The 26909-nt window shown below is 43.3% G+C and overlaps 1 long non-coding RNA gene across 5 annotated transcripts in view; it reads right to left on the bottom strand.

Annotated features, from left to right (window-relative positions):
• The window catches only part of LOC115306962, a 210771-nt gene that overhangs the window by 130621 nt on the left and 53241 nt on the right, over positions 1-26909 (bottom strand). For 4 of the 5 annotated variants that reach the window (XR_003915509.1, XR_003915510.1, XR_003915511.1 and 1 more), the window contains exon 2: positions 6221-6326. This is a non-coding gene — a long non-coding RNA (uncharacterized LOC115306962). Of the gene's footprint in view, positions 1-6220; positions 6327-21109; positions 21195-26909 lie in introns of those variants that run through there. The other variant, XR_003915513.1, reaches the window with a different exon arrangement.

Below are 26909 nucleotides of genomic sequence, written 5' to 3'. Positions count from 1 at the left end.
GAAGTCAGATGCTCAACTGACTGAGTCACCCAGGCACCCCTGTTCTACCTGTTGATTGTCCCTGAAGGAGATGGTGTGAGAGCATCTAGAGTGGCCACTGCTAGTCAAGTCCAGAGTCCACCTAGGGAAGGAAGGAGGCATCGATTGTTTTGGATTCTCCCTTTCTGCAATGTTGATTGGCTGACGGAAGAGACAATATATAACCCTGCCATTTATCCATGGCTACCCCGGCGTTAATGGCCAGGAAGATGGCATTTCAAAGAGTGCCTGACAATTGTGAGGCCAGCTGATTACTTTACTACTGTGTGGTGTGTTGTATAATAGATCTCCATATTGTGTCATTCAGAGTCTCTCACAACTGCTTGGATCCCACAGATGGCGTCTCCGCTTTTATACCGCCCTACTTTCCCGGAGTTTCTACATCTCCAGGGCCATTACCACCTCCTGACTCTCTCACACTTATCCTATTATGCTATTATCCTGCACCCAGCACTGGCTGTTTTATTTTCTACTTTCTGCCACAATATTATGGGCCCTGAGTTGCAGCCTCTTAGATAGTGTCTATCTGCTTGCAGTTTGTGCACTCCACTGGGGAAAGGGAGGCGTGGAACATTCATTTGTGTACATATCAAGCAAGAGACAATGCCACAGCATTTCAGGGAGCAGGAAGCATCCAAACGAGATGCTGGAGGCAGAGGGAGAGGTACCTCGCTCCAGCTAAAGTAATTAAAACCTGCCGTTGAAAGTCACCACACACCCTGATACGTGTACAACCCAAACCGAAAGGGAAGAATGGCAATTAGCTGGTAAATTATCTGGACATGTATCCCTCCTTTAAAAGTCACTTTGGAGTATTAACTATTTAAAGTGACTCCCTACACAGAATTCTCTGTCTCCATTAGAGCTGCTTGTCTGTGTGGATGGAAGCGGATAGAACCCGAGGGTTGTTCAGATCCAGTGCCGGGTTCGAATTACACCTGGACTTCCAAGTACTAGTTGCATCACCCCGGCTATAGTCTTAGCTCTGTAACCAACTTGGCAAATTACTCAGTGCCTTTGAACTTCTATTTCCTCATCTACCGTATGGGGATGACACTGCCTATCTGGGGAAGTTAACTGAAACATGTATAAGCTTGTGATGTAGGGCCCATAATCAAAGGAACTGATATTTATTTATCCCGCTCCCTTCTTTAATACTCAAAAACGCCACCAACCCACACATGGCTCTAGCACGTCTTTCCCATGGCCTGGCTTCCTGGGTGTACTGGCTTCCATGGGGCTGGGTCCCTCCCGTCTTACTCAGCCCAGGGACTCAGAATAAGGGCTTAACAAATATTAGTGGAATTAGGGACGAGTGGAATTACAAACCCACAGAACAATTGGTGAGTTCAAAGGAAGAGAGGATCACAGCTTTTTAAATGAGACTCTTCTCAGCCCTGCCCTTACAGATTTCCATTAATAGCACCCTCTTTGAAACTGATCTATGCCTCCATTTTACATACAAAAAGCAGAGGCTGGGAGGAAGATGGAGGGAGGGATGGGGGTAAGGAAGGCAGGGAGAAGGAAGGAAGGGAAGGGAAGAAGGAAGGAAGGAACGGAGGGAGGGAAGGAGGGAGGAAGGAAGGAAGGAATTAAAGAAAGAAGGAAGGCAAACACTTGTGAGTCTCCTCTATCAAACAACAGTCCCTGACAGCCCGTCTTAAGCAAAATGCTCATAGAATACAAATCAACGCCACTACTAGCAACTCCTAAAGGGTAATTAAGGAGCACAATGTGATTTGGGAAAGGAGGGAGGAAAGAATCCCTAACTCCCATGGTTGACCAGAAATGACTTGAATTCTCTGACACGTCACATTACCAGTGTTACTATCGTGTCTCAGTGACGAGAAAGATGGAGAGCTGACAGTGGGTCTCTCGTGGACTCCTGAGCAGATCATAACCGGACATCGCCTTTATTTACTGAGCACCTACTATGTGTTCACAGCTCAGCAGCCCAGAAACTAATTCAGATCCGCTTAGCCCCGGTGGGATGAAGTTTGAGCCATGCATGATAAAGCGTGAATTAAATGCTGATTTGGAAGGAAGGAACAAGAAAGCTGCCTGAAAAAGAAGGTGGAAAGGGCACTGGCCCCCATTCTGGGAGGGGCAACGTCCAGACCTCCCCTCAAAGAAAGTCTTATGTGTGGACCCAGGTGCTGCTCAGGGGGGCCTGGTGGGGCGGTGGGGGATAAAAGGCTTTCTGGAGGCCCTCTGACCCCAGCCATCCCATGGGAAATGAGCGAGGAGGCTGCTGGCTGGCGGACAAGCAGGTGTGCCCTTAAGAAGCCATGGAGATTAGCTGGGGCTTATCCAGACCTCTGCAGGAGGCAAATCTCTCCTGGCTCTCTCAGGAGACCTCAGCACTCTTCTGGCATCAAATAAGCCAGATGCAGATGGACGTCAACTTGGCCTTTGTGAATCCAGGGCCCCAGAGTGGGAATCTGGACACCGTAACCCTCCCCAGCGCCCCCGGTGAGAACACGTTCGTGAAGAATATGTTTGGAAAAAGGAAGAGGGAGCAAAAGAAATGACTGTGAGTTGGAATCACAGATAAACGAAGCCTTACTTACACCTAGATCTTTATCTTTGGGGCCCTTTTTACACTGCCCCCGACAACACTCTGCATTCGGCAATTCGACCAAAAGTTTCTTCTTTTTCTAGAAAGGATGGCTTCTGGGGAAAACAGGTGTTGTCTGCTCTTCAGCAAAGGTAGGCTCAGGCCAGAAGGCTCAGGAGGTTGAGATTCTCCTTCTCAGGAGCCCAAAGAGGAGAAAATGTGCACTTATTGTCCACAACAATCCTGACTCTGCTGCATACAAGCTGTGTGGCTCTGAGCAGGTCTCTAACCTCTCTGTGCATCAAGTCTCCCATCTTAAGATGAGTCTAACAATGGCTTCTTCACAGAACTGTTTTGAGCATTAAACAATAATTCGCATAAGCAGTCGGCAGAGGACCTGGTACACAGAAGGCACTCCATAAAGGTAGCTCCTTCCACTCTTCTCCCTTTCAACAACCCAATTCTCTGTTTAAAAGAGTAGGTGAAAAATCTCCTCTGTTTGACACGTGTCAAAACCCATTCCCAGGGAGGGTAACTCACTGGCCTAAGCCTCACTCAGATGGAAGAGTAGAGGTCAGAATTCAGATTTCCCCAATGCCCTTGGTAGCCCTTACTGTTTGATTGGCACCATGAAGAAGCCCCAGTGCCCAGTCTCAGAAAGGTCCAGGAATGGCTGTGGCAGAAGGGAGACCTCGGAATCAGACACTAGTATCCACAGGCTACTCGCGGAGGAGCCCACGAGGGGGCCGAAGTCACAACTGTCTCGGAAACATGGCTGAAACTCACCAGGAGTCATGTGGGATGTGCGGGGTTAAGGATGGGGTGATCGTCATGGCTTTAACTAACCGTGTGACCGAGAGCCCCCTTATCTTTTAAATTGGTGGTGCCGCACGCGTGTCCACGTACAAGACAACTGGCTCTGGAGTGTTTGAGATCTGGAGACGTCCCCGATGCAATGATAACAATAGTATGACTGTTTTCGCACATCATCGCCTTCCCTGGCAGCACATGCGGTGTGCACAGGAATGTCACGTCAGTGATGGGGTCCAGCCTTCTCTCTACCTGGCTCTCAGATCCTCCCTGCCAGCCAGACTGTGGGGACGCTTGTCTTCGTTTCTTCCCAGAGGTGGTTGAATTTCTACCTCTGTTTGAAATACTGGATAATTTTAGAACCAGAAGGATTCTCCTATGTGATTGCTCATTTCATAAATGAAGGCTCCGAGATGTGGGGAATTTGCCCAAGGTCGATTCAGTGCCCAGCTCCTCCACTGACTGACCCAGGGTGCTGGGGACCCATGTGGACGGGAGAAACTATCTCTTTGCACCGTTTCATCATGATAGAGCTAACTTCTCACAGAGCTCATGAGAAAGGCACTCAAGGTCAAGTGTGATGAGAACACAATCAGTACAACAAATATTCAAATATTCCATTAAGTATCCTCGGGGAAAAAGTAAATACGTAAAATGCCAAAAAGCCCTTGCAAGTAGTATTACTTTCTTAATTCAGAGATTTCTTTAGGGGTCCCCAGGGCAGTCTGCTATAACCATTATGGAGATGGTAAATCACTATAAAGACATTCTTTGGATTAGTCTCATTGTGCCTGATAAAGTTGTTTCATTCAGCTATGATTTACTGATCGCCTACCATGCTTTCAGGTATGTCCTAAGTGCCTAGAATATGCAGATGGACAGCCACAGCCTCTGGGCTCAAGAGACTCACTGTCTAAGGAAGGATAAAAACAGGTAATATGGAAAATAACTCAAAGACCCACACGTAAGGCCTAGAACTATAAAACACTTAAGGGAAAATATAGGGGGAAAGTTTTATGACGTTGGATTTGGCGATGACTTCTTGAATATGACCTCAAAAACCAAGTAGAAAAAGAAAAACCAATAGATCAATCAGACTACATATAAATTTAAAACTTCTGAGCATTATATGACATGGCCAGCAAGGTGAAAGAACAACCAACTGAATGGAAGGAAATATTTGTAAATCATCTATCTGACAAGGGATCCTGAATATACAAAACATTCCTATAACTCAACAGTGAAAACAAATAACTTGATTCCAAAATGGGTAGAGGGCTTGAGTAGACATTTTGGCAAAGGAGGCATACAAATGGCCAAGAAGTACATGAAAACATCACCACTCCTTAGGGAAATGAAAACTATAAGTACAGTGAAATACTACTTCACACTCCTTAAGATGGTTTGCTAACCCCTTCCCCCACCCCCCAAAAAACCTCAGAAAACAAGCATTGGAGAAAGTATGGATAAATTGGAAGCCTCATGCACTGTTGGTGGAATGCAAAATGGCGCAGCCGGGGTGGAAACAGTGTGGTAGTAACTCCAATGCTTAAAAATAGAACTACCCATGAGTCCACAATCTCACTTCTGGCTACACATCCAAAAGAATTGAAAGCAGGGTATTGAAGAGGTATTTGTACATCCATGTTCATAGCAGAATTAGTCATAGTAGCCAAAAGGTGGAAGTGACCCATGTGTCCATCAACAGATGAATGGATAAATAAAATGGAATATTACTCAGCCTTAAAAAAGAAGGCAATCCTAATACACGTTACAGTATGGATGAACCTTGAGGACCCCGTGTTAAGTGATAGCAGCCAGCCACAAATACTGTGAGGACAAATAGGAGATGAATCTAAAAAACAAAACAAACAAACAAGACTGAAATAGATTCATAAGCACTGAGAACAAACTGGTCGTCTTCGAAAAGAAGGAAAGTTGTGAGGGGTAGGGGATGATATTGGGGAAGGTGAATTAAGAGATACATACTTTCAATTCTACGTTGTGAGGATGAAAAGCACAGCACCGGAAATAGAGTCAATACTGCTGGAATAATGTCATCAAAAATGATTAAGACAGTAATGTTTATTTTACGTATATTTTACCAAAAATTTAAAAAAAAATAGGGGGCACTCAGGTGGCTCAGTCGTTTAAGCATCCAACTTCAGCTCAGGTCATGATCTCACGGTTTGTGAGTTCAAGCCCCACGTTGGGCTCTGTGCTGACCTCTCAGAGCCTGAAGCCTGCTTCCAATTCTGTGTCTCCCTCTCTCTGGGCCCCTCTCCGGCTTGCCCTCTGTCTCTGTCTCTCTCAAAAAGAAATAAACATTAAAAAAAATTTTTTAAATAGAGATACAGGCACTGCGGTTAGTGAACTTACCAGGACCAATTTAAGTGTCTAGGGTGGCAGCAAAGCCCACGCTAGGTGAGGCCCCAATAAAGCCACTCCCAGAGAGACATTAAGATTCTGTGGCAAAAGCATGTTATTCTGAGAGGAGAAGAGTGAAAGCGTTGCTGAGGAAAGCCCTTACCCTGCAGAGCCCTATCGAGTCCTCTTGCAGACAATAAGCCTCACCAGACGCTCATACAACTGACAATGTTAAATTTCTCCAGCAATGGCGGGAAATCCCTTGAAGTGCCATCTTGCTAGAAGGGACCTCCCAGGACAGCCTAAAAGCTATAGACCATTAACTTCTGCTTTGGACGAGGTTTTGCTTCTTTTCTCTGGGCAGGAGCAGAGGGGACTGAGGAGACCTTTGTAGTTGTCTTGGTGCACTTCTGAACCAAAACATTCAGCTTGCAGGGAAGGACTTACCAGTTGATTTCATCTGATAGTATTCTAGATCTTGTAGGGCAGACCTTCTGGAGCACCATGGACGTGGAAAGACGGGAACAACTGAATGTGGAACTCCAGCATCTTTCTGGAGAAGGAATACAAGAAAGACAAATTACCTAAGGTAAAGGGAAAATAATTTCCCCATGGTCCCAACATTTATATACCCCGCCCAGGTTATGGGGGACTTGAAAACGCCATGCCTCTCTCTTTAGCATTTAAATTTTTCTTTAGTTTTTTTCAAATGTTTATTTATTTTTGAGAGAGAGAGCTAGTGAGAGAGAGAGAGAGAGGGCATGAGCAGGGGAGGGGCAGAGGGAGACACAGAATCTGAAGCAGGCTCCAGGCTCCGAGCTCTCAGCACAGAGCCCGATGCAGGGCTCGAACTCAAAAACTTCGAGATCATGACCTGAGCTGAAGTCAGACGCTCAACTGACTGAGCTACCCAGGAGCCCCTTAAAATTTTTAATGTTTATTTATTTTTGAGAGAGAGAGAGAAAGTAAGTAAGGGAGGGGCACAGAGAGAGGGGGACAGAAGATCCAAAGCGGGCTCCACACTGACAGCAGCAAGCCCGATGCTTGAACTCAGGAACCATGAGATCATGACCTGAGCCTAAGTCTGCCACTCAACCCATCGAGCCACCCAGATGCCCCTCTCCTCAGCATTTAATAAGCTCCCTTTTCATGTGTTCAGTGGGCTCAACGCTGTGCTAGGGCTGGGGCTACATGGAGATGAGACACAGCCCCGGCCCTCATGTTTACACCCTACAGAGTGAGAAAGCACGAGGTACACTGTCATCACGTAGGCTGTACTGTGGCTCCGTCTACATCAACCAAAGGAAGCACACAAGCCCCCCCCCCCCTTACGCCATTGTCCGATGAGAAAACTACAGCCCAGAGAAACAAAGGGTTAAATACAGGGAGTGTCTCTTCATGCACTTGGCCAGATGAGCTGGTGGTCTCAAAGCCATGCTCCCTGGTGCACCGCGTCCTCTCTCGACAGGCCCAGTCTCTGTCTGGACTTGGTCAGAGCCCGCGGCAGAGGCAGAGAGCACAAGACCCCATCCCTATCCAAGCCTGGTAGCCTCCCAGCGAGAAGACACTCCCTGTCCCTTGGCCACAGGACACACAGCCATGACACCTCAGGTCAAAAGGTGTTCGGCCCGCCAGTGCGCAAGGCGAGCCCTTCAGCACCACTGTCCAAAACACGAGGCTGGCAGCACTGTCTTTGCAAATTAAATATGACACATCACCACGATCCCATGGCTGCCTGACATCCTGGGTCAGCCCAATTCCCACCCATCTCAGACACCCAAACAAATTAACACATGCTCCCTGATGACGCAAAACTGTGTGTGTGTGTGTGTGTGTGTGTGTGTGTGTGTGTGTGTGTGTGTGTTGAAGCCTCCATGCAACTCCATGATCATCAATGAAATATTCATTAGACTTGTGCTGACCTATAAGCAGGAAGCACCCTCGGCCGGCTCTCGAGCATCAGCTATTTCACAAATCAGCCTATTGCCTCGGTCGGTGGAATGTATTTAAACCTCAGTGCAGGGCCCCCACTATCTTTTGTACTGGATCCATCCACCAGGCTGAATGAAGCTTTCAGAACCAGCAAGGACCAGATGGCCCTCCAAGATCATTTCTGAATGTTTGCATCTGAGTCATTTGTATGCGGAAGTCTTCACAAAATAGCAATCTGGGTAGCGGGCTCCAGGCTGAGTCCAGCTTTCCAGACAGCCCATCTTTGCCTACAATGGAGAAGACAAGCACAATATTGTAGGGCTCCACAAAAATATTACAGCATTTATCTATATGTGTAGCATCAAATACATGAAGTGTCCCTATCAGGCTGTCACTACAATGGGAGCGTGCCACACTACCTCCCTACCCCCAGTTATTTTTCTTTTTCCCACCGCACCTACCATTTCTCCCCTCTGCACAAACTGAAAGCCAGCTTTGTAGCTCTGCCAGCAGAGGGAACCACGGTACTGGTGCAATAATCTGAATCCCAGCAAAAAATTCAGAACCCAAAGAGATTTAGACTAATGGAAATGGGCTCTAGTCTTAGCACATGCTGGGAGCATCTCTTGTGTGGGATGGACACAGTGAACCAGAACCGCTTTGGTAGATGGGGCTGCTCAACTGAGGAAGAGGGAAGGCAGTGATGTGAGCGCAGCATCAGAAGCTTGGGGGAAGGCAAAGTGAGGCTCATTAGTGAGAGCCAATCTATATAAAGGGGTCCACCCAGCACCCCCCATCTGGGTATTCACCCTGGAGAAGAGAAAACTTACACTCACGCAAATGCTAGTACACAGATATTTATGGCAGCTCTATTCATCATCACCCCAAACTGGGAATGATCCAAATGCCCTGCGAGCAGTAATTGAAGAAACTAAATGTAGTATGTCCATACAACAGAAAACCACCCAGCATTTTAAAAAAAAAAAAAAAAAAGAATAGATGTTGACGCATACAACAATGTGGATGAACCTCAGAGGCATTATGTTGAATGAAAGATGCCATTCTCAAGAAAACGTTGCATTTGCATGATCCCCTTTAGTGAAATTTTCAATGTTTCAACATTGCTGAGACTAGGGGTGAGGCCAGGCTATGACTACAAAGGAATAGCATGGAAGAATTTTTTGAAGTTAATGAAACAGTTCTGTATCCTACTTTCGGTGATGATACATGAATCTATAGATGTGTCAAAATTCATAGACTGGTACACTCAAGCAAGTCAATTTCATGATATGCTAATTTAAAAACAGAATCTTTAAAAGAAAAATGTGCATTAAAAAACCAAAGGTGTAGAGGCGCCTCGGTGGCTCAGTTGGTTGAGCGTCCAACCTCAGCTCAGGTTAACATTCGCCATCTGTGGGTTTGAGGCCCAGTGTGTCGGGCTCTATGCTGACAGCTCAGAGCATGGAGCCTTCTTCAGAGTCTGCGTCCCTGTCTCTCTCTGCCCCTCCCCCACTCACATTCTGTCTCTGTCTCTCAAAAACAAATAAACGTTAAAAAAATTTTGTAAGCATCAAATGTGTAGAATGTGAGAGGAAGGACAGGATGAGTGGACAGTGAAATCAATGAATCGTGGTCATCAAGAATGTACAGTTGAGATAAAGCACAGAAGAGCAGAAGTAGAGTCAAGCCAAGAGGATGGGCCAATGGGGACAGGCCCAGAAGATCAGGTTGAAGGCACCAGATGGACCCTCGCAGGGTTGATTGAACAAGGAGCCTACCACTCAATGTTCATACGGCCCCAAGGACTCTGTTTGCCCTTAAGAGCCACCATTCATGGTAGCATAGAACAATCTCAAGCTATTTCTCCCCTCACTGGCTGGGAAGGAAGGGCTCATCAGCTTTGGGCAGGACTTTTGCTGAGAAGGCAAGTGATGAACAAAAGCTAGACAAATCTAATCTAATCCTCTGATTTCCAGATGAGGAACCTAAGAGAGCCCCCAGTTGCACAACCTGTTGGCCCTCAGAAGTCCTGAATCCCAGCTCTGGACCCTTTCCACAATGGCTCACATTATACCCTCATCAGTTCTCTAGCCTGGGATGGTATTTCTTCTCATCTGACCTGGGCAGGTGGGACTATGCTTTTCCACTTAAGAAACAGTAAAACAAAAGTAACTCTGTAGCATCTAATCCTAACACAGACACATGTACTACCTCCTTTAACCTTGTACTTGTTCTTGCTATTGTTCTTTTCTCAGATGAATTGCTCATTAAATCCTGTGTCTGAATCTTGCATCAGCCTTCTCTTCTTCAAGCCATTAAGGACAATGATTAGACTGGATGACTAAAAAGATAGCCAAAGACCTTACCTACCCAATCATCTCCTATGTCTTATCCATGTTTCTCCTTTCCATCTAACTCTGCAGAACTCCAAGGACAGAGGACAGCCTCATACTTTGCACATATGACTCTTGGATTCAATGGTATGCAAGACAAGCCCTCACTGAGGAAAGAATGGAGATCAAGTTACTGATTCACCCTGATGATATGAGATGTGAGATTTTACAATATGAGCTGTGATACGGAGGTGAAATTCCAGTTACGTTACTTCCTCTCTTGAGACGTAACTTGCCACCCTGTAAAATGAACTGATTGGATTTGGAATCATCATGGTACTTTCCAGTCCTACAATGTTATATTCCATGTTTAGTCTTAAGTGTAGATGGCAAATAAATTAACCACTGCACCAAAAAAAATGAGAAGTTTAATTCAACAGTTATTGAGAGTCTCCTCTATTTTTAGGCTACGTACTAGCTAGGAGGTATTTACGAAAATGTAGGAGATGAATCCTACCTTTAAGTACACACAACCTAATGGATCAGAACAAGACTCTAGATTAAAAGCTCTAGAGTGAAGGCACACTGTTTCCCTTGGAGCCATCTGGGTCATTTGTTTAACCTCTCTGAACCTACTTCTTAATGTGTAAATTGTGAATGATAATGGCTCCAGCTAGGAGTGAGAAATAAATGAGAGTATATTAAGTTTTGTTATTAAGCCATTTATATTACTGTTCTGCCCTCCTGAAACAGCATTTTTCTTTCTCATCCTGTACTTTTTTGCCAACGATCTCCATTTTAAATCTCCACATTTCTTGAAGTTGAATTATCTATTTATGCTTTGAGATGCAACTCAAGTTCCACTTCTCCAGACGACCTATCTGTCTGTTTCAGCCAATACAAATCTCCTTTGTCTCTGGTTTTCTTGGAACCTTTTAAAAACCTTTATATGGTCTTTCCTGTTGCTTCATAATTGACTCAAGTGTCAATGGTTGTAAGTGTTCTTGAACCCCACCTTCTTAAACTACTAACTGCCTACAGGGATCTTAAATTCTACAGGTGTCAAGTTGAATCTATTATCTTGTCCAAAAATGCTGTTCCTCTCCTTGGGCTCATTTCAGGTAATAGTTTCTCAGTTGCTTACACTAGACACCTAAGTATTGATCATGTTTCCTCTCCATCACACCCTCCCCCAATCCATCTATTAATCCCAATTCACACGCACCACTTAAATCATCCTTTCTCGTCTCCACTGTCTCAGGCTTACGTGAGCATCTCCTGACTTGGTTAATGTAATGGCAGAGGACAGGATGTCTCAGTATCACCGAGCAAGCTTCTCAAAATATCCTTATTTACCTTCCTGTCACTCCATATCAGATCAGAAACTTGGTTGAGGGGAAAGACAGAAGACCAAGGAGGGGAAAAAACAGCCTGTGTATTTTGCAAAAGCTTCCATGGTTATTCTGATATATTTCTCATCACTGCTGAGAACCTTTGTTTCAACCTTCCTCCTTTCCAATCCTTTCTCCCCGTATTTACCAACTGACTTTTCAAAACTTCCAATAATAATGGCTCCTCACTGTCTTTCAGGAACAAACAACAGATTCTTTAACCTGACTTTCACAGGGCTCCAGGCCACTTTCCTGACCTGGTTTCCTCCAATTTCTTCCATGACCAGCAGGTCCCAGACAAACCAACTAGACCTCGTTCTCCTAGACACATCACATCCTTCCCCATCCCCTTCCTTGATTCACACCATTTCACCTTGGAATTCCTTTCTGTTCTCAGCTCTCTAACCTCCCTGAAAAAAATCCCACTTCACTTTCGAAGTTCAAACTTTTGCCACCTCCTCCAGTTCCTACCATCCTTCAGGCAGAATTAGCTGTTGCCTCTTCCACACCTTCATGGCATTCTATTCACAGGGCTATCTACTGGCCAACAGTTTGGGTGAGCTACTTTTCTTGACTCCCTCCAAGAAGATATAGGCCTTTATTTTGGTCTCCTATGTAATTGTGTAACTCTGTTACTTACACCCTATTCCAGTGTGTGTGTGTGTGTGTGTGTGTGTGTGTGTGTGTGTGTGTGTGTGTGTATGCACTGAGTTTCATAACCTGTGTGTCTACTACATTAAATCACGATCTCCTCCAAGATCAATATGGCCTTATCTTTCTTTGAATCCCTAGCACCAAGAAAGAACACAGAATTTTAGTAACCACTAAATAATTCTTCAGTCAAATTTAAAATTAGACACCATCCCCTACTCAGCCTCTCCCAGCCCTGAGAAGTGGGCTTCTGTCACCATAGCACACTATATATACACCACATTTTACGAAAACGATCTGTTAATGAGTCCATGTCCTTAACTAAGACTGTCACTTCATTGGAGTAGGGATCACATTTTTATCTCTTTCTTACCTATGGTACATTGCAAAGTGTTTGACCAATAGCTCCACTCATAAATGTTCTAGAACAACCGAACAGAGTTTCTTATTGTTTCTTTTCAGGGATTGTCACTGTATCTTTTATCGCTCTTACATTGTGACATCTCCTCCAGCCCTGGACTGAGAACAAGCATTTAGCAAGTATCTGTCCAATGGCAGATCCTTACTGAATGTTCCAGAATAAGCTGAGAGGACACCATGTCCCTTTCAGCTATGTTTCCAGGAAAGGACAGATTGAGCCTTTCAGGGCTACACCCCACCCTTAACTGATGTCCTGTATCTATCCTGTCATCGTGATTAGTCAAGTCTCCAAAAATGAGGATCTATCACTGTTCTCCTTTCCAGCTTATTTACATGGTCCAACACCAACTACTTTACTCCTTTCCAGTTGTCCCAATATGTTCACCAGATTGCCATGTATCATCCTAACCTTGTTTAGGAGTAAAAAAATAAAATCAGAAGGGACACAGAAATAAAATTCTCAGGAAAATTAAAAGTAATGCCTACTTATGTGACAAGTTCTGTTCAAAACTGAGGGTTGGGTCACTGGTCAATGTGATCATAATACATAAGACTACTGAGTCTTTAACATTAAACTAAACCTTTAACAATCCCCGCAACTGAAGAGTTTTTGAGATTTTGTTTTTAAAAAATACACCACAAATACCAGGATGTTGATAAGCATAAACTCAATCTCACCTTGTTATTAAAACTTAGGAAGATACTGCATCATATGTTTTATTTTACGCAGTAATAATAATTATCTTGTTTTTTTAAAAGCATAGACATGATAAAAATCTCCCTTTTCCTCCATATTTAAAGAGATAATACACATAACCTTATACAAGCTTATAAACGGCCCCACCATTTTGAATTCTTAGGCATAACTTAGTGGACACCATCATTCAAAACACTGTTGGTTCCCGAGTAACCAATGACATCATTTTTCTAGAAGTTGGGAAATCGCATTAACTTGAGTTCAATAAAAAGAAGCTCAACAAATGAGTCACAGCACACAGACTGGGAGGAGGGCAGAAAAAACACAGCAGCCATCATAATATATCCCAATAGCAGAGATGTCACAAAATTTTAGAGTTTCCTTCCAGAGAGGTCTAGGTGTGAAATTACTTGGAGGCAGAAAATAATGACCCTGAACTTCTTATTTAAGAGAAAAGACATGGGATATGGGTGAACTTTAATTCACATTTTATGATTTTATTTAAAAGTGCCCAGAGTCATGATTACCTTCAATTTCTATGACCTAGGATAGATGATTGTCTTTCTGCAGTGAGGTCATTTGTGTGATTAGCTGCAATGCAGTATTTTAAGGCCCCATCAAGAAGAAGCCTTCAAGAAGAACGAAATGAAGTCAAGAATTGAGGCACTAGTCCAGATTAGTCTTATAAAATCCAATACTAGAAAGAAAGATTAGTTTTGGCTTATGTGATTTTAACTGATTTTCTATACCACCAAAATTCACTGGTATAAAATTAAGTGATGTGGCATATCCAAAACTAGTCCTAATCAGTGACGGTAAGTCCAGGTCAGGTTGAGTTGCTGTTTTAGGTCATTTTTCAGATTTGCAAGCAGTGGGCCAAAAGAACAATTTTTAGAAGCTTTTGGTTTTTCTTTTAATCCATCCTAATGTCCATCAATGTTCTAATTTGTCATGGCTTTACATGAAAATAAACAAAAGCTCAAAATTATCTTAAATGTCTCAAATGTGCAAAAAGATTGATCCTCTTTACCAGTAAATAGATGTCAGAAACCAATGAAGTGTATCTTATTGAAACAACCTTCCTCTTTGATTGTGAGTTTAAAAAAATGTTTTAATGTTTATTAATCTTGAGAGAGAGCGTGTGAGAAGGGGAGGGGCAGAGAGAGAGAGGGAGACAGAGAATCCCAAGCAAGCTCCACGCTGTCAGCACAGAGCCCAATGCGGAGCTTGATCCCACAAACCACGAGATCCTGACCTGAGTTGAGATCAAGAGTTGGACGCTTAACCACTGAGCCACCCAGACATCCCTCGACTGTGAGTTTTTAAGAGCAGACCGGGTCTTGGGTTCAGCTAACCAACTCAGAGCAACAAATGAATTGCTTCGAGATCTCAAGAGTAACCTTGAAGAGGGATGAATGCTGGCACAAGTCACTGCGCGGGAAAGCTTCGCGTTCTCCCCCTGGTGCGTGATCCAGCACCACGTGCTTCTTAACCTTGGAAAAGCTGAACTCTCTCTGGTCCTCAGTATCCCCTTCTGTGTGTGAGGTCGGGAGGAGTTACTGCTTTCAAGGGTATAAAGACAAATGAGACTGTACTCCTCAAATGACTTCAGTGTCCTGTGAAACAAGTTTTGCAACAACAATAGTAACCTGTTTCCCTCGAAAGGTTAAACAATGTGAATAAATGACATTCACTCTATGAGTTCTTGGATGCTTGGATGACCTGGTTTCACTGGGCAAATGGCACTGGTATTTCCTGTCTGGCTCTATTTTAGTCCTGCCTTGCCAGTCATTGGAGTGAGGAGGGAAGGACAAGATGGCCCAAGGGGATGGGGACTTGTAAAAGGGATCGAGGAATGGTGGGGAGGCATTGTGAAATTGCTACGTTTTTGAAGGATGGCCAATCTGAGACATCCCTCTTTTCATGTTTTTTTCTTTTGAGAGACAGAGAGAGACGGTGCGAGCAGGGGAGGGTCAGAGAGAGAAGAAGACACAGAAACTGAAGCAGGCTCCAGGCTCTGAGCTGTCAGCACAGAGCCCGATGCGGGGCTCGAACCCACAAACCATGAGATCATGACCTAAGCTGAAGCCGGACGCTTAACCAACTGAGCCCCCGGGTGCCCCAAGACATCCCTTTTTAACGTCCTCCCACAAACTTTCTAGAGGGCTGTGTTGGAGTAGGCACTCTCTGGATTACATGTTCATGCATGTGCAGAGGTAATATTACACTTCTTGTTCTCATTCTTCCAGATCTACTCTCAGAGAAGTTGGTAGAGGACGGATTTTCTCCATATCGTCAGTGTTTCTTTTCCATAGAATTCCACATTCAATAACTATGCGGGGGTTGGGGGGGAAGGCTTGGAGTACCACATTAACTTCTCTAGAATATTCTTGCAAGTCTTAGGCTGTGCTTAAAAAGTCAACTGTCAAAATAATATAGTTATTTTTCAAGGAAATCCCAAACATCTGCAGTTAGCCTAGAAAGTCTTCATAAATGAAATACTACCTACTCCCCTCCCACCCTAGAAAAATAAATCTGGGGAGAAAAGAGAGCTCTGTCAAAGCATCCTTTGTCAATGGAATCCTCATTTTCCATATTTGCTTATTTTTAAACCCAACTCCTGAACATAAAACATCATAATTCAAGTCCCAACTCTTTGCTAATGTAACAAGCCATTAGGAGCTTTCTGTTTCCCAAAAGATGACAAGAACAGTTTGTCGCCCTGGTTGATTAGCATGGTAGAAAGTCTTTATCTTTGCTAGTATATTTTACAGTTTTCATGAGTACTAAGAACCCTATGTTACAAAAGAAGTTAAATGAACAACTTTATCTCTGAAGGCTTCCTGCAGTTAAGTCGAAGAAGGTGTACTATTCATTCACAAAGGGGATAGCACAGTTGTCCTCCAAATTTAGAAGAGAAAAAAGAAATCCAAAAGGATTTAAAAGGTGATAACCCTCAGAGGTGTGTCTGCTACCTAGCCATAAACTCAAAAATTACATGCCTTTGTGGAAAAAAAAATGTTTTCAGCTGAATGAAAATGTTTTGAATTAATGAAGGGACTAAGCGTGAGTTTACTTAGCATTTTGGGCCAAACCCTGCAATTTTGGTGGTGACAGTAAATCAGCCCGAGGGGATGTGGACAAACAGAAGTAGAACACGTATTTTCTCTTTTATCTTCTAAACACACACATATATATGTGACCTTTTGCTTGATTCCTGGCAAGGTATTCTTCTAAAATGCCAAAAGAGGGGCCCCTGGGTGGCTGTCGGTTAAACATCGGGCTTCAGCTCAGGTCATGATCTCACGGTTCATGGGTTCGAGCCCTGCGTCGGGGTCTGTGCTGACAGCTCAGAGCCTGGAGCCTGCTGCAGATTCTGTGTCTCCCTCTCTCTCTGCCCCTCCCCTGCTCACGCTGTCTCTATCTCTCAAAAATAAATAAAAAACATAAAAAAAATTTTAATGCCAAAAGATACTATTCTTCCCTTTGTTTTTTAAAGATCTTTGTATTTTTCGAGCCCAGAAGATACAATGCACAAATAATATTTCAACCACATTTAGTTCAATATGTACAATCACAGAGGTGGGGTTTCCATTTTTAAGAAATGCCCAGGTTAAGTTTTCCATCTGATTCGTAGGTTTTACCTCTACTGAAACAACTAGCATCAGTTGTGTTAAATATCTGGATGAATGTTTGAACCTGTGCCTTGAAAATGTCTGGGGACTGACCTTGGCCACAAGAGCAGTGGTTCCTTTTAAGTTGATCCAGCAGAAATGAAATATCAGCAGGGGGCACAGGCTAAGAGATGGGGCGCCCTCCGAGCCTGTTCTCCCAGGGCTCCCAGCAAGCCTTCCAGCTCCATGGAGAACCACACTGTTTGGAGAGAGCGGGAGTTTGCTTACACCACTGCGACCACAGGGACCCTGAGCCTTTCATTAACCTCGTTGCCTTCAGCATTTTCAAGTGGAAATACTAGCTGGCCTTGTAATATTTCAGCCATTTCCCCCTCACTTCACAACGGTGCCAAAGTAGATTGGTCGGGAGACGGGACTCTCCGCTTCTCTCTGTTCAAAACCGCCCTAAAGAAGTTAGCGATACCCACTTCCCCAGACACAAAAGGCCTTGGAAACATTTGTTTAAATTTGACTTTTGAATCCATCCCAAGTAACTGTTCCTTGGCAAAAGACATGTAACTTTATCACAGATAAATTTTCCTTGCTCACAATCCCTGGCCTGAAGTCACTGGGAGGAGCATGCAGATGTGTGTTGGAAATTAAACAGTGTGCTCCCAGGGTGGCCGCAATTAAATTCAGACTTGCATTCAAACCATGCCCCGTTCTGCATTTCTTCGAGAACTTTGCTTTCTATAGACATTTCAGAATGTTCCTTCACAAAAGAAGGAAGGCAGGGTGGCTGGGCCCAAGTCCCCTAAATCAAGGCAGTAAGAACAGAAACGGGGGAGTGTAGTTGCAGGGTGCCAAAGTGGCTGTTAAAATACACGGACACTCTGACTTCTGATTTAGGATGTTTTCTCAGGGAGCCCAAAGGTTATTGTCTCCTCCATTCACAGACAGCCCCCAATCATTATTTGGGAAAGAAAGAACTTATGAGCTCATATGGAACATCAACCCACTGGCATGTGTTATAAAATGGAATGGATCCTTGACGAAAAAAAAATTTCTTCCTCTGCTTAAAATACAGTTTAGGACTGAAATGCTGAATGTTAGCAAATCCTGATAATAGTGAAGAGTCCTGGGCTCCTGTGAGAGGTTTCATGACTTGAGAAGAAAAAAAAGACCAATTTGGAATAATTTTGCACATAATTACAGATCGTACAATATTTAGAAGGAAGAAAACTATGGAGAGTCAATGATAGACGTGTTTTTTCCAGGCTACAACTAAGTTAGAAAAATTTGCGAGTTCGTTTGCTTTTTGGCAAAATCGCTTGAACACAGAGTTCAAATTTAATCTGCCTTCTGATTCCATGCAGATTCGGTTTAATTACTTTTTTTCATTTGAAGAAATACTAAAGGACATGAAGTTAAACTGGCTGAAAAAATTCCCAGCATTTTCATACTTATGTCAAATGGCCGTCTGAAATACTCTGCTAAAAATCTACTTGAGAGTGCGCTTCTCTACCCTTTGGAAAGTTTGGGAGTTATCAGAGGAGTTGGCCCACTCAAAGCAGATAATCACTTTTGCATAAATGTCGCCCAAAAGAACAGCTCTCTGGTTAAGGTGCAAAATAACAGAATCCCAAGATTTACAGCCATACCAGGGATGGTCAAAAGCATTTTCTTTTTGTAATATACACTGGCAAGCTATCACACACATTTCACATGCAAGCCTAAATGATCCGAAAAAGACAATCACCGACACGGGCTGAATTGATTTCAACATTTGAGCAAATTACGAACAGATCTGGCCTTACTTAAAATTTCCATCTAGTTGTCGAACAGAACCAAAAATAAACAAATGGAAACCTTGATAGATGAATGAGAGTTTTCTCCTGATTTTTTAAAACCGAAAACGCAGCAGGAAGCAAACCCCACCAAGGAAGTCCTTCCAGACAAGCTGCCTTTGGCATCTAGTCGGGAGCAAACAATCTCCAAAGACCACCCCCCTCGCTCTCCGATCAGAACCCTCCACTCTTGCTTTATTTCCTAATTCCGTGAACTGGATTGCTGAGCTGTTTATCAAACAGTGTGCAATAAAATCGGCTTCACTCTACTACTGTATGAACTCTTGCAATTTTCTCCCTCCTCCTGGACAGAGGCCACTAGTCAGGGAAAGCCGCAGGGGGAAAAAAAAAAGCAGATCAGTGAAAGCGGAGAAACAATGGACAACCATGGCTTTGACAATGCCTTCCCTCAACCCTCTTTCTGTTCCTGCTGTGACACTTGCATTCAAGAGCCTGGGCGGCTGCCATCGGAGGCACGGACAATGGACTGAGGAATACAAGGCAGGGGGGAAAAAAGGAAATCAGATGAATTCTGAGCTAAGATGGCAAGACTCTCACCTTCTCCGTGTTTTTGCGAATAGTCTGGATGGAGGCGTCCCGCAGAGAAGAAATAAAAAGGGTGTCTGAATTGTTGGATGGTTCTGAAGGCTTCTGCATTTTGCAAACGCATTTTAGAACTATTTGCAGGGGTATACTTGCTGCCAGCCATCTCTCTCTCTCTCTCTCTCTCTCTCTCTCCCTCTTCCTCTCTCTCTCTCTTCTGTTTTATGTCCTGCTATCTTCATCACACCTCTATCAGTATGAAGACTTTCTGCCTGTGTAAGTGAGAGTGTGCATTCCTTAGTGTTTGAATCGAGTCCCACATCTGCATGCATTTCTAATCTAAGGAGCCTATAGCAGTTACCAGAACTATCAATTAGTCAGCAATAGCTCAGACCCTCAATGCCTATGAAGGAACAAAGGTGGAAAGACACGGAAATACTCCAGCACCTGGATCACACAACTGGCTGGCTACAAAATATCAGCATCTTTCCCTGGGTTTTCATTTTTTTCTGTTTCACTCTCAAATCTATGTGATATTATAGGCTCCTAATGTATCCAGCTGCATAATTAGGTATGAGAGCGCCTATACGTACGTATGTTTCTTTGGCATCACTGAAATGCATTAAGCTGAACTAGAAGGAAATACCTGGTGACAAATCAGAGTTTATGACATGTTTGAGCCATGCTCCATTTTAACAACTGCAAAGAGAGCTTAGATTCCGTCTACGGTAGAGTTCTTTGTCCATTTCAGTGGCTTTTATGAAAGAAGCTAATAAAAATGCGATAAAAAGAGAAAGGGAAAGTATTCAGCTATAGAAAATCATATATGAAGATTCATTCTCCTCCATAACAGATAAAATTATTTTGATTAAAATTCAGGTCTGGATGTTAACACTGAGTTGTTAGTGGTCTGTTGCGGGGCGTGTGTGCATGTGTATTTTTTTTTAATTGTACGTGTTGGGAGTCCAAGCATACACTGGATAGTTCTGGGGTAACTTTCTTTGGATGCATTCTGTGCTAACAATCTGAAGCCACATAAAGAATTCTTTTATCTCATTTTGCAGAAGCCTCAAAAAAAAAAAAAAGACAAGAAAAGCCAACCCTTTTGAAAAACAATGCTTTGCCTTACAGTTTTCAAGGACATCAAAATATTGGTAACTTGAATACACAAGCAGAAAGACAGAGGTCTAAGTAACAGCTGATCTTACTCACTTTTGACTATGGATAATTTCAAAGGAAAGGGTGTGCTCAGTATCTGATGTTCTCTGTGATTTTTTTCCCCTCTTTCCTGGGCCATGAAGAGCTGCCTTTTCCCCCCCCAGCACTTCTGGCCAGCAGCGAAACTCTTTGCAGACAAGGTATAATAAACATCCTGGAAGTTAAGCTCCTTCTCTAACTCCGTAAACAAGACAGAAATGTCTCACCTGAACACATGCATTTACAGCCAAGCGGTGGCAAGGCTTGCAAAAACAGTGTCACCTTATTCCCTCTGCTATTTCCTCTTCTTCTGGGCTCTGCCACCCTAAACAGCCATTTCTGGCTTCACTCTTCCTACAGACAAAATTGCTCAAACAGTACTTTTTCCCCCTCTTTTAATCTGTCAGGTACCTACACAAGCCGAGCCATTTGGAAATGACCGTGGAAGAGAACAGCCCAACGACAGAGCCTAAGAGCTGAGGTGTAGGGAAGGGCAGTGCGCCCGGCAAGCTTCTCCAGGGAGGAGACAGACGTGTTAGAAAGGAGGGTGCACCAGGTCCCCAGCAAGATTAAGCAGGGGCAGAGAGGGAGGCTCAGGAACCCCTCCCCTCCCCCAACACAGCCCATCACTTAAGAAAGAAACAAATCCCGGGCGGGCGAGGTGGAGAGGGAGAAGGGAAATAGGGCTAAATAGCTAGCGAGGTGACCCACCGTCCTGTTTGCTCCTTGGCGCTGGCCGAGGGGAGTAACAGCCACACAGCAGTGACAAACGGAGCTGCCGTGTGCCAAGTGCAACCTCTGCCCAGTGCTCTCTGCCTCCCGAAAGGGAAAGCAACGCCGGGCTCGGGCAGAACACGCCACGGGGACGAGCAGGCGCCATCGGCAAGTCACGGACCCCAGCGGCACCGGCTGGTCTCTGAAAGCCCTGTATCAAGGGTCCCATTCAAAGGCAACGAAGAAGCAGAGACAATGGCAAATCAAAACCTGGCAGGGTTTCCGGAATAATTTAACTCCTCGCTCCAGAACTGAGATGAGTATAGCAAGAAACACAGGCGAGAGAGAGAGAGAGAGAGAGAGAGAGAGAGAGAGAGAGAGAGCGAGCGCGAGCTAGCGCGAGCTCCTTCACACCAAGGCGCCAGCATATGCCTGCCTCTCCGTGGATGTATTTTTAGACATAATATCAGGGGGAAGGCAGCCTGTGCACTCATCAATAGCATCCGCTTCTCTTTTTCACTCTCAGAGTAGCTGACGATCAGAGAAGGCAGCCCACGTTTCTCACCAAGCCCAAGGTCAGTGAGGAGCACCCCAAACCCTGACCCATTGTCTCTGAGCTCAGAGAGCATTAAATACATTTTCAAGATGTGTTCCCAAATGAGGTCACGCCATGTGGCAATTGGCTCACTTCCTATCTTTCCACAAATGACTTATTCTATCATCCAAAAGCACAACCAGCAACAGAAATCACACCTTTAGAAAGACGATTCAAACAGCATAGACTAAAGATAAAAAAAAATTTTTTTAATGTATAGTAGGACATGTATTATTAGTAACATGCACTAAACTTCTAAACTTCTCCAAACAAAAATGTTTAAGCAAGAGATGAATATGATTAGATGTGCTTTACATCTGAGTATTCCATTCACTCACCTGAAGCTGCAAATATTTAAAATAATAAATGCAACAGAAAAATCCTGTAAGTAGTAAGTAAAAGAGACACACTCAGCCTTTGTGAGCAAATCAAATAAAATATAGTATGCTCTTATCCAAGCCTAAGAATTTTCCCTTCACGTGGAGGATTAAAATATTTAAAAATATTCTTTTAAATTTTTCATATTCAAGTACACTCATTAAATATGCATGTGTGCTTATCTACACATATACAAAATTCTCAAGTTAATTTAAATTCATGGGAGAAATTCAAGGGATACTAGGTCAAACAATCCAAAAAGAAAATAGCCATAAAAAACAATCCCTAAACAACATACCCTCTCTCTCAAGTTTCACACAGCACTTGAAAGAGATGGACGCAGTGGTGATGAATGACAATAATGGTTCACAGCCACACGATTCCAAATGAAATTACTTCGAAGGAAGAGCAAAATGCCCACTTCCACATTTTTGAGTCAGAATTTGTTTCTGTCAGAATTGGTTTGTTGTTTTTTTTTTCAATGTCATATACATGCAATCTGTAAAAGCAAAATTACAGGATGGATGATTTCCAACTCCACAAATAAGCATTCTGAGTTTTGATTTGCCTTTTAAGAGTAGAAACAGTTTATAATTTCACATTGTAAATCTCACTAGGACTGAATGCTCTTACAAGGATTTACAGAGAAAGAATAATTCATGTCGGACCAAAAGGCTTCTTTCAGTCAGTTTCATGCAGCTTTCTTTCCAATAGCTCTGGGCCAAAACGAATGCAGAATCTTGAGCTGAACTATCCATCACATTTCCCTAGCCTTTCAATTAATGATACTGCAATCAGATCGATAGAATGTAATAAGAAAAGAGCTTTGCATTTCTATACCTATTAATTCGTTGAGTAACTCCAGCCGTAAAACGTGACTTGAAAGGAAAATCACTCAAGGAAAATGAATTCTCTTAGCCTATTGAGCAATGACACCCTGACCCAGAAGTGAACACTGAGTTTCTACCTTCCAGCCAGGGTTATTAGGATCCAAAGATCAGATTGTCTGTCAGGAGCAACCTTATTCTTTTTTTCTTTTTTTTTCTTTTTTTTTTTTACAAGATTCTCTGTAGTCTACTCACATCCGGACACAGGTCTTTTCAAATTGGTCAGTTTCTGGAATTTTGAAACAAACATCCTTGAAATGTAAGTCAGAGTATAGGCTGGGGCAGCCATTGCTCTCCACTTCCGAGGACGGCGAAACTGCCCAGTTTGTGATCTCAGTTTTCCAGGGCATTGTGCATAGAGGAGTTAGACTTAGAACGAGTGGGACAGGGAAAGAACGATAAGAAGGTTAACGGAGTGCGGCCCCATCCCAAATGGCGAGCCTTGGTCTGAGACCACGCAGACTGAGACAGACAAGAACATACGAGTGTCTGCACTCTCCATGTTGACCGCCAGTGACAGAAAACAGGGCAAGTGTAGTAGGAGTTCTCTGTGGTAAGGATGAGGCAAAAAAAAAAAAAAAAAAAAAAAGGGCTGTTCTCCAATGTCTTCTAGAATCATGGGCACGTCCAGACCCTAACATCACTAGAGGTGAACCAATAGTGACTTCATGAACTCAGACGCACAGAGAAGAGAAGCGGCTGCCAGGGGCAGGGGGATGGGGAGATGTCAGTCAGGATATCAACTTCCAGTTACAAAATGAGTAAGTTCTGAGGATCTAGCACACAGCAGAGTGATTATAATTAAGGAGACTGTATTGTTCACTTGAACTCTGCTAACACACACACACACACACACACACATAAATGGTATATGAGGTGACACGTATTAATTAGCTTGATCATAGTGATCATTTCATAATGTATATATATCCCATGTATCAAATCATCCCATTTTACACCTAAAATACACACAGTTTTTGTCAATTACACCTCATAAAGTTGGGGGGGGAACCCAGTAACTTCAGTAGTAAGAAGTAGACTATAGTAAATGAAGGTTCCAATATGGTACAATCAACCACAGGTACTTAGAAAGACCACAGGTTTTGCTGCCAAACTAGAGTTTGAATCTCAATTGCATCATATACCTGTTAGTATCTATGAACCTTAGATTTATTTATGTTAAGGAAATAGAGATATTATGGTTTAACTCAAGGGCTGTTATGAGGTTGAATGAAATCACGTGTGTAAAGCATATGCATAAACTAGCTAAATCCTTTTTTTTATTTGTTTAAAATTTACTTATTTTGAGGGGTGCCTGGGTGGCTCAGTCAATTAAGCGTCGGACTTCAGCTCAGGCCACGATCTCACGGTTCATGAGTTTGAGCCCCACATTAGGCTCTGGGTTGACAGTATTGAGCCTGGGGCCTGCTTCGGGTTCTATGTCTCCCTCTCTCTCTCTCTCTGACTCTCTCTCTCTCAAATAAATAAACATTAAAACATTTTTTTAATTTACTTATTTTGAGAAAGAGAGAAACAGAGCACACAAGTAGGGAAGGGGCGGGGAGAGAGTGGGAGAGAGAGAGAATCCCAAGTAACATGAGGCTCGAATTCACCAACTGTGAAATCATGACCTGAGCCAAAGTCAAGAGCTGGACGCTTAGCCAACTGAGCTACCTCGGTGCCCGTCTTCCTAATCTTCAAATTTCCACATATAAAATAGCAATAAAAACCCAAGCTAATTGTACAGATTAAATGATATAATGTGTAGGGTGCTTTATAAAGGGCTTGGCACTACATAACAAAGGGGTATTATTATTATAAAATACCAATCATGCTTTATAAATTGAACACCTTATTCAGCGTAATACATTTAAGATGAATAATGTAGTCCAGTACCTCACCATGTGTGCAACTATATACTTCAGACCCACAGGAGAAATATCAGTCATCATTTCTACTGATGGAGGTATGCCAAGGACTTGATCACCATCAACGAGCCTTCAGTGGATTCTCCCTTAGTTAAGGACGACATTGTTTAAAGGTAAGAAAGAAGGTTGGAAGTTCCCAAGAAATTACAAGATGAAAAATCTAGCAATATGTCAGAGATCCTTGTGCTAAGAGGTAAGCCTCTCACTACTAAGTGTTCCCTGTGTTTGTAATAGAAGGAGAAAGGATCACGGCACCTGGGAGGCTCATTTGGTTAAGTGTCCAGCTTTGGCTCAGGTCATGATCTCATGGTCTCCCACCCACCCACAGCCATCAGGCTCTGTCCTGACAGCTCAGAGCCTAGAGCCTGCTTCAGACTCTGTGTGTGTGTCTCTCTCTCTGCCCCTCCCCTGCTCGCGCTCAGTCTCTCTCTCTCTCTCTCTCAAAAATAAATACACACACAGACAAAAAATTTTTTTAATGTTGTTACGTCAATAAAATACTCATGGAGAGCAGGGGCACCTGCGTGGCTCAATTGGTTAAGCATCCGGCTTTAGCTCAGCTCATGATCTTACAGTTCATGGGTTTGAGCCCCACATCAGGCTCTATGCTGACAGCTAGCTCAGAGCCTGGAGCCTGTCTTTGGATTCTGTGTCTCCCTCTTTCTCTGACCCTCCCTTGCTCACGCTGTCTCTCTCTCTCAAAAATAAATTAAAAAAAAAACATTAAAAAAAATTCATGGAGAGCAGTCTATGTGGGAGGTATAGGAAGAAAGATTTGTCCCACAAAGAGCTACAAGTCCAGAAAAAAATTTTTTAATCATAAAATGAAAATAATTCATGAAGTGTTAAGTAAGAAGAATACTACACGTCTTGGCATAAAGTTTGGTGGTAATTCATGTTTCACATCTGCAGGATTTTTAAAGGGCCCTTTCTATTACTTTGTCATGACAGTTAGTAACTAATGAAATGAGACAATAGTTAAGGGAGCTTAAGATAGTGGCCACAAAATATCAAGCTTTATAAAGACATCAAGTTCATTATCTATGCATGGTTGGATGGAAAACATTGGGAGGCTTAGAGAAGCTACAGTTAACTGAAGAGAATGCCTGCTGCTTTTTAGGCAACAATTAAGAATGAGAAGAATAGCTGTTACCTATACAGCACGTAAACATAGCCAGGCAACGTGCTAAGTGTTGTAGGCCTGATAACCCACCTATCCTCACAGCATCCCTAGGAGGTACATCCTGTGGTTATCATCATTGTTATACAGATCAGGAAACTAAAGCACAGAGCAGTCAAGTGACTCACCCCAGATCACACAGCTAGCATGTGACAGTGCCAAACTTCACACTCAGGCAATGCAACCAGAAGCAAAATATAACCATGTTATGTAAGCAGCTAGAAAGCCTGCCTTTTCTTCTCTAGTTTGGTTTCCGAGCACATGCCTTTGTACTTTTATTCAGCAAATGCCACTGGGCATCACTACCTACCAGACCAAGCAGGTTCCCACCCCATCACATCCTACAGGCTCGTGGAAGAGACCACTGCTCAAACAAGTATAATTAAGTGATTTGTTGGAAAAACTAGCACTGAAAAATCAGAATATTTGTTTTCCATCCTGGATGGTTTTCATGAGATCAGAAATGTGCGGCTCCAGAAATTTCTCAGAGAGGAACACATCTCAATAGAACTTTCGTCTGGTGCCGTTCTAACCACAATCCCTTCTTTTAATTTGTCTTTATTTTCTCTGTGATATGTGTTCTTCAGCTAGAGTCCCGACAGACCATCCTGGAGATTCAGTCCTCTGCTTCTTAACCTACCTGAGCCCAGATCCTCCAAGGGAAGGAAAGAACACTCCTTCCTCCTTGCCTCCCTCCCCTGATGTTTAACAGACACTCAAAAAAAAAAAAAAAAAATTCAAGGAATGCAGGTACATGCTTTTTAAAGTTCTTACTTTTCCTGATGATAATAGTAACACACATTTGCTACCAACATTTGAGAAGAAAAAT

This window comes from Suricata suricatta, chromosome 11 (genome assembly GCF_006229205.1).
Source record: "Suricata suricatta isolate VVHF042 chromosome 11, meerkat_22Aug2017_6uvM2_HiC, whole genome shotgun sequence".
NCBI classification, from domain to species: domain Eukaryota; kingdom Metazoa; phylum Chordata; class Mammalia; order Carnivora; family Herpestidae; genus Suricata; species Suricata suricatta.
Note: the sequence above shows the minus strand (reverse complement) of the source record. Positions and strands in the feature narration are given on the sequence as shown.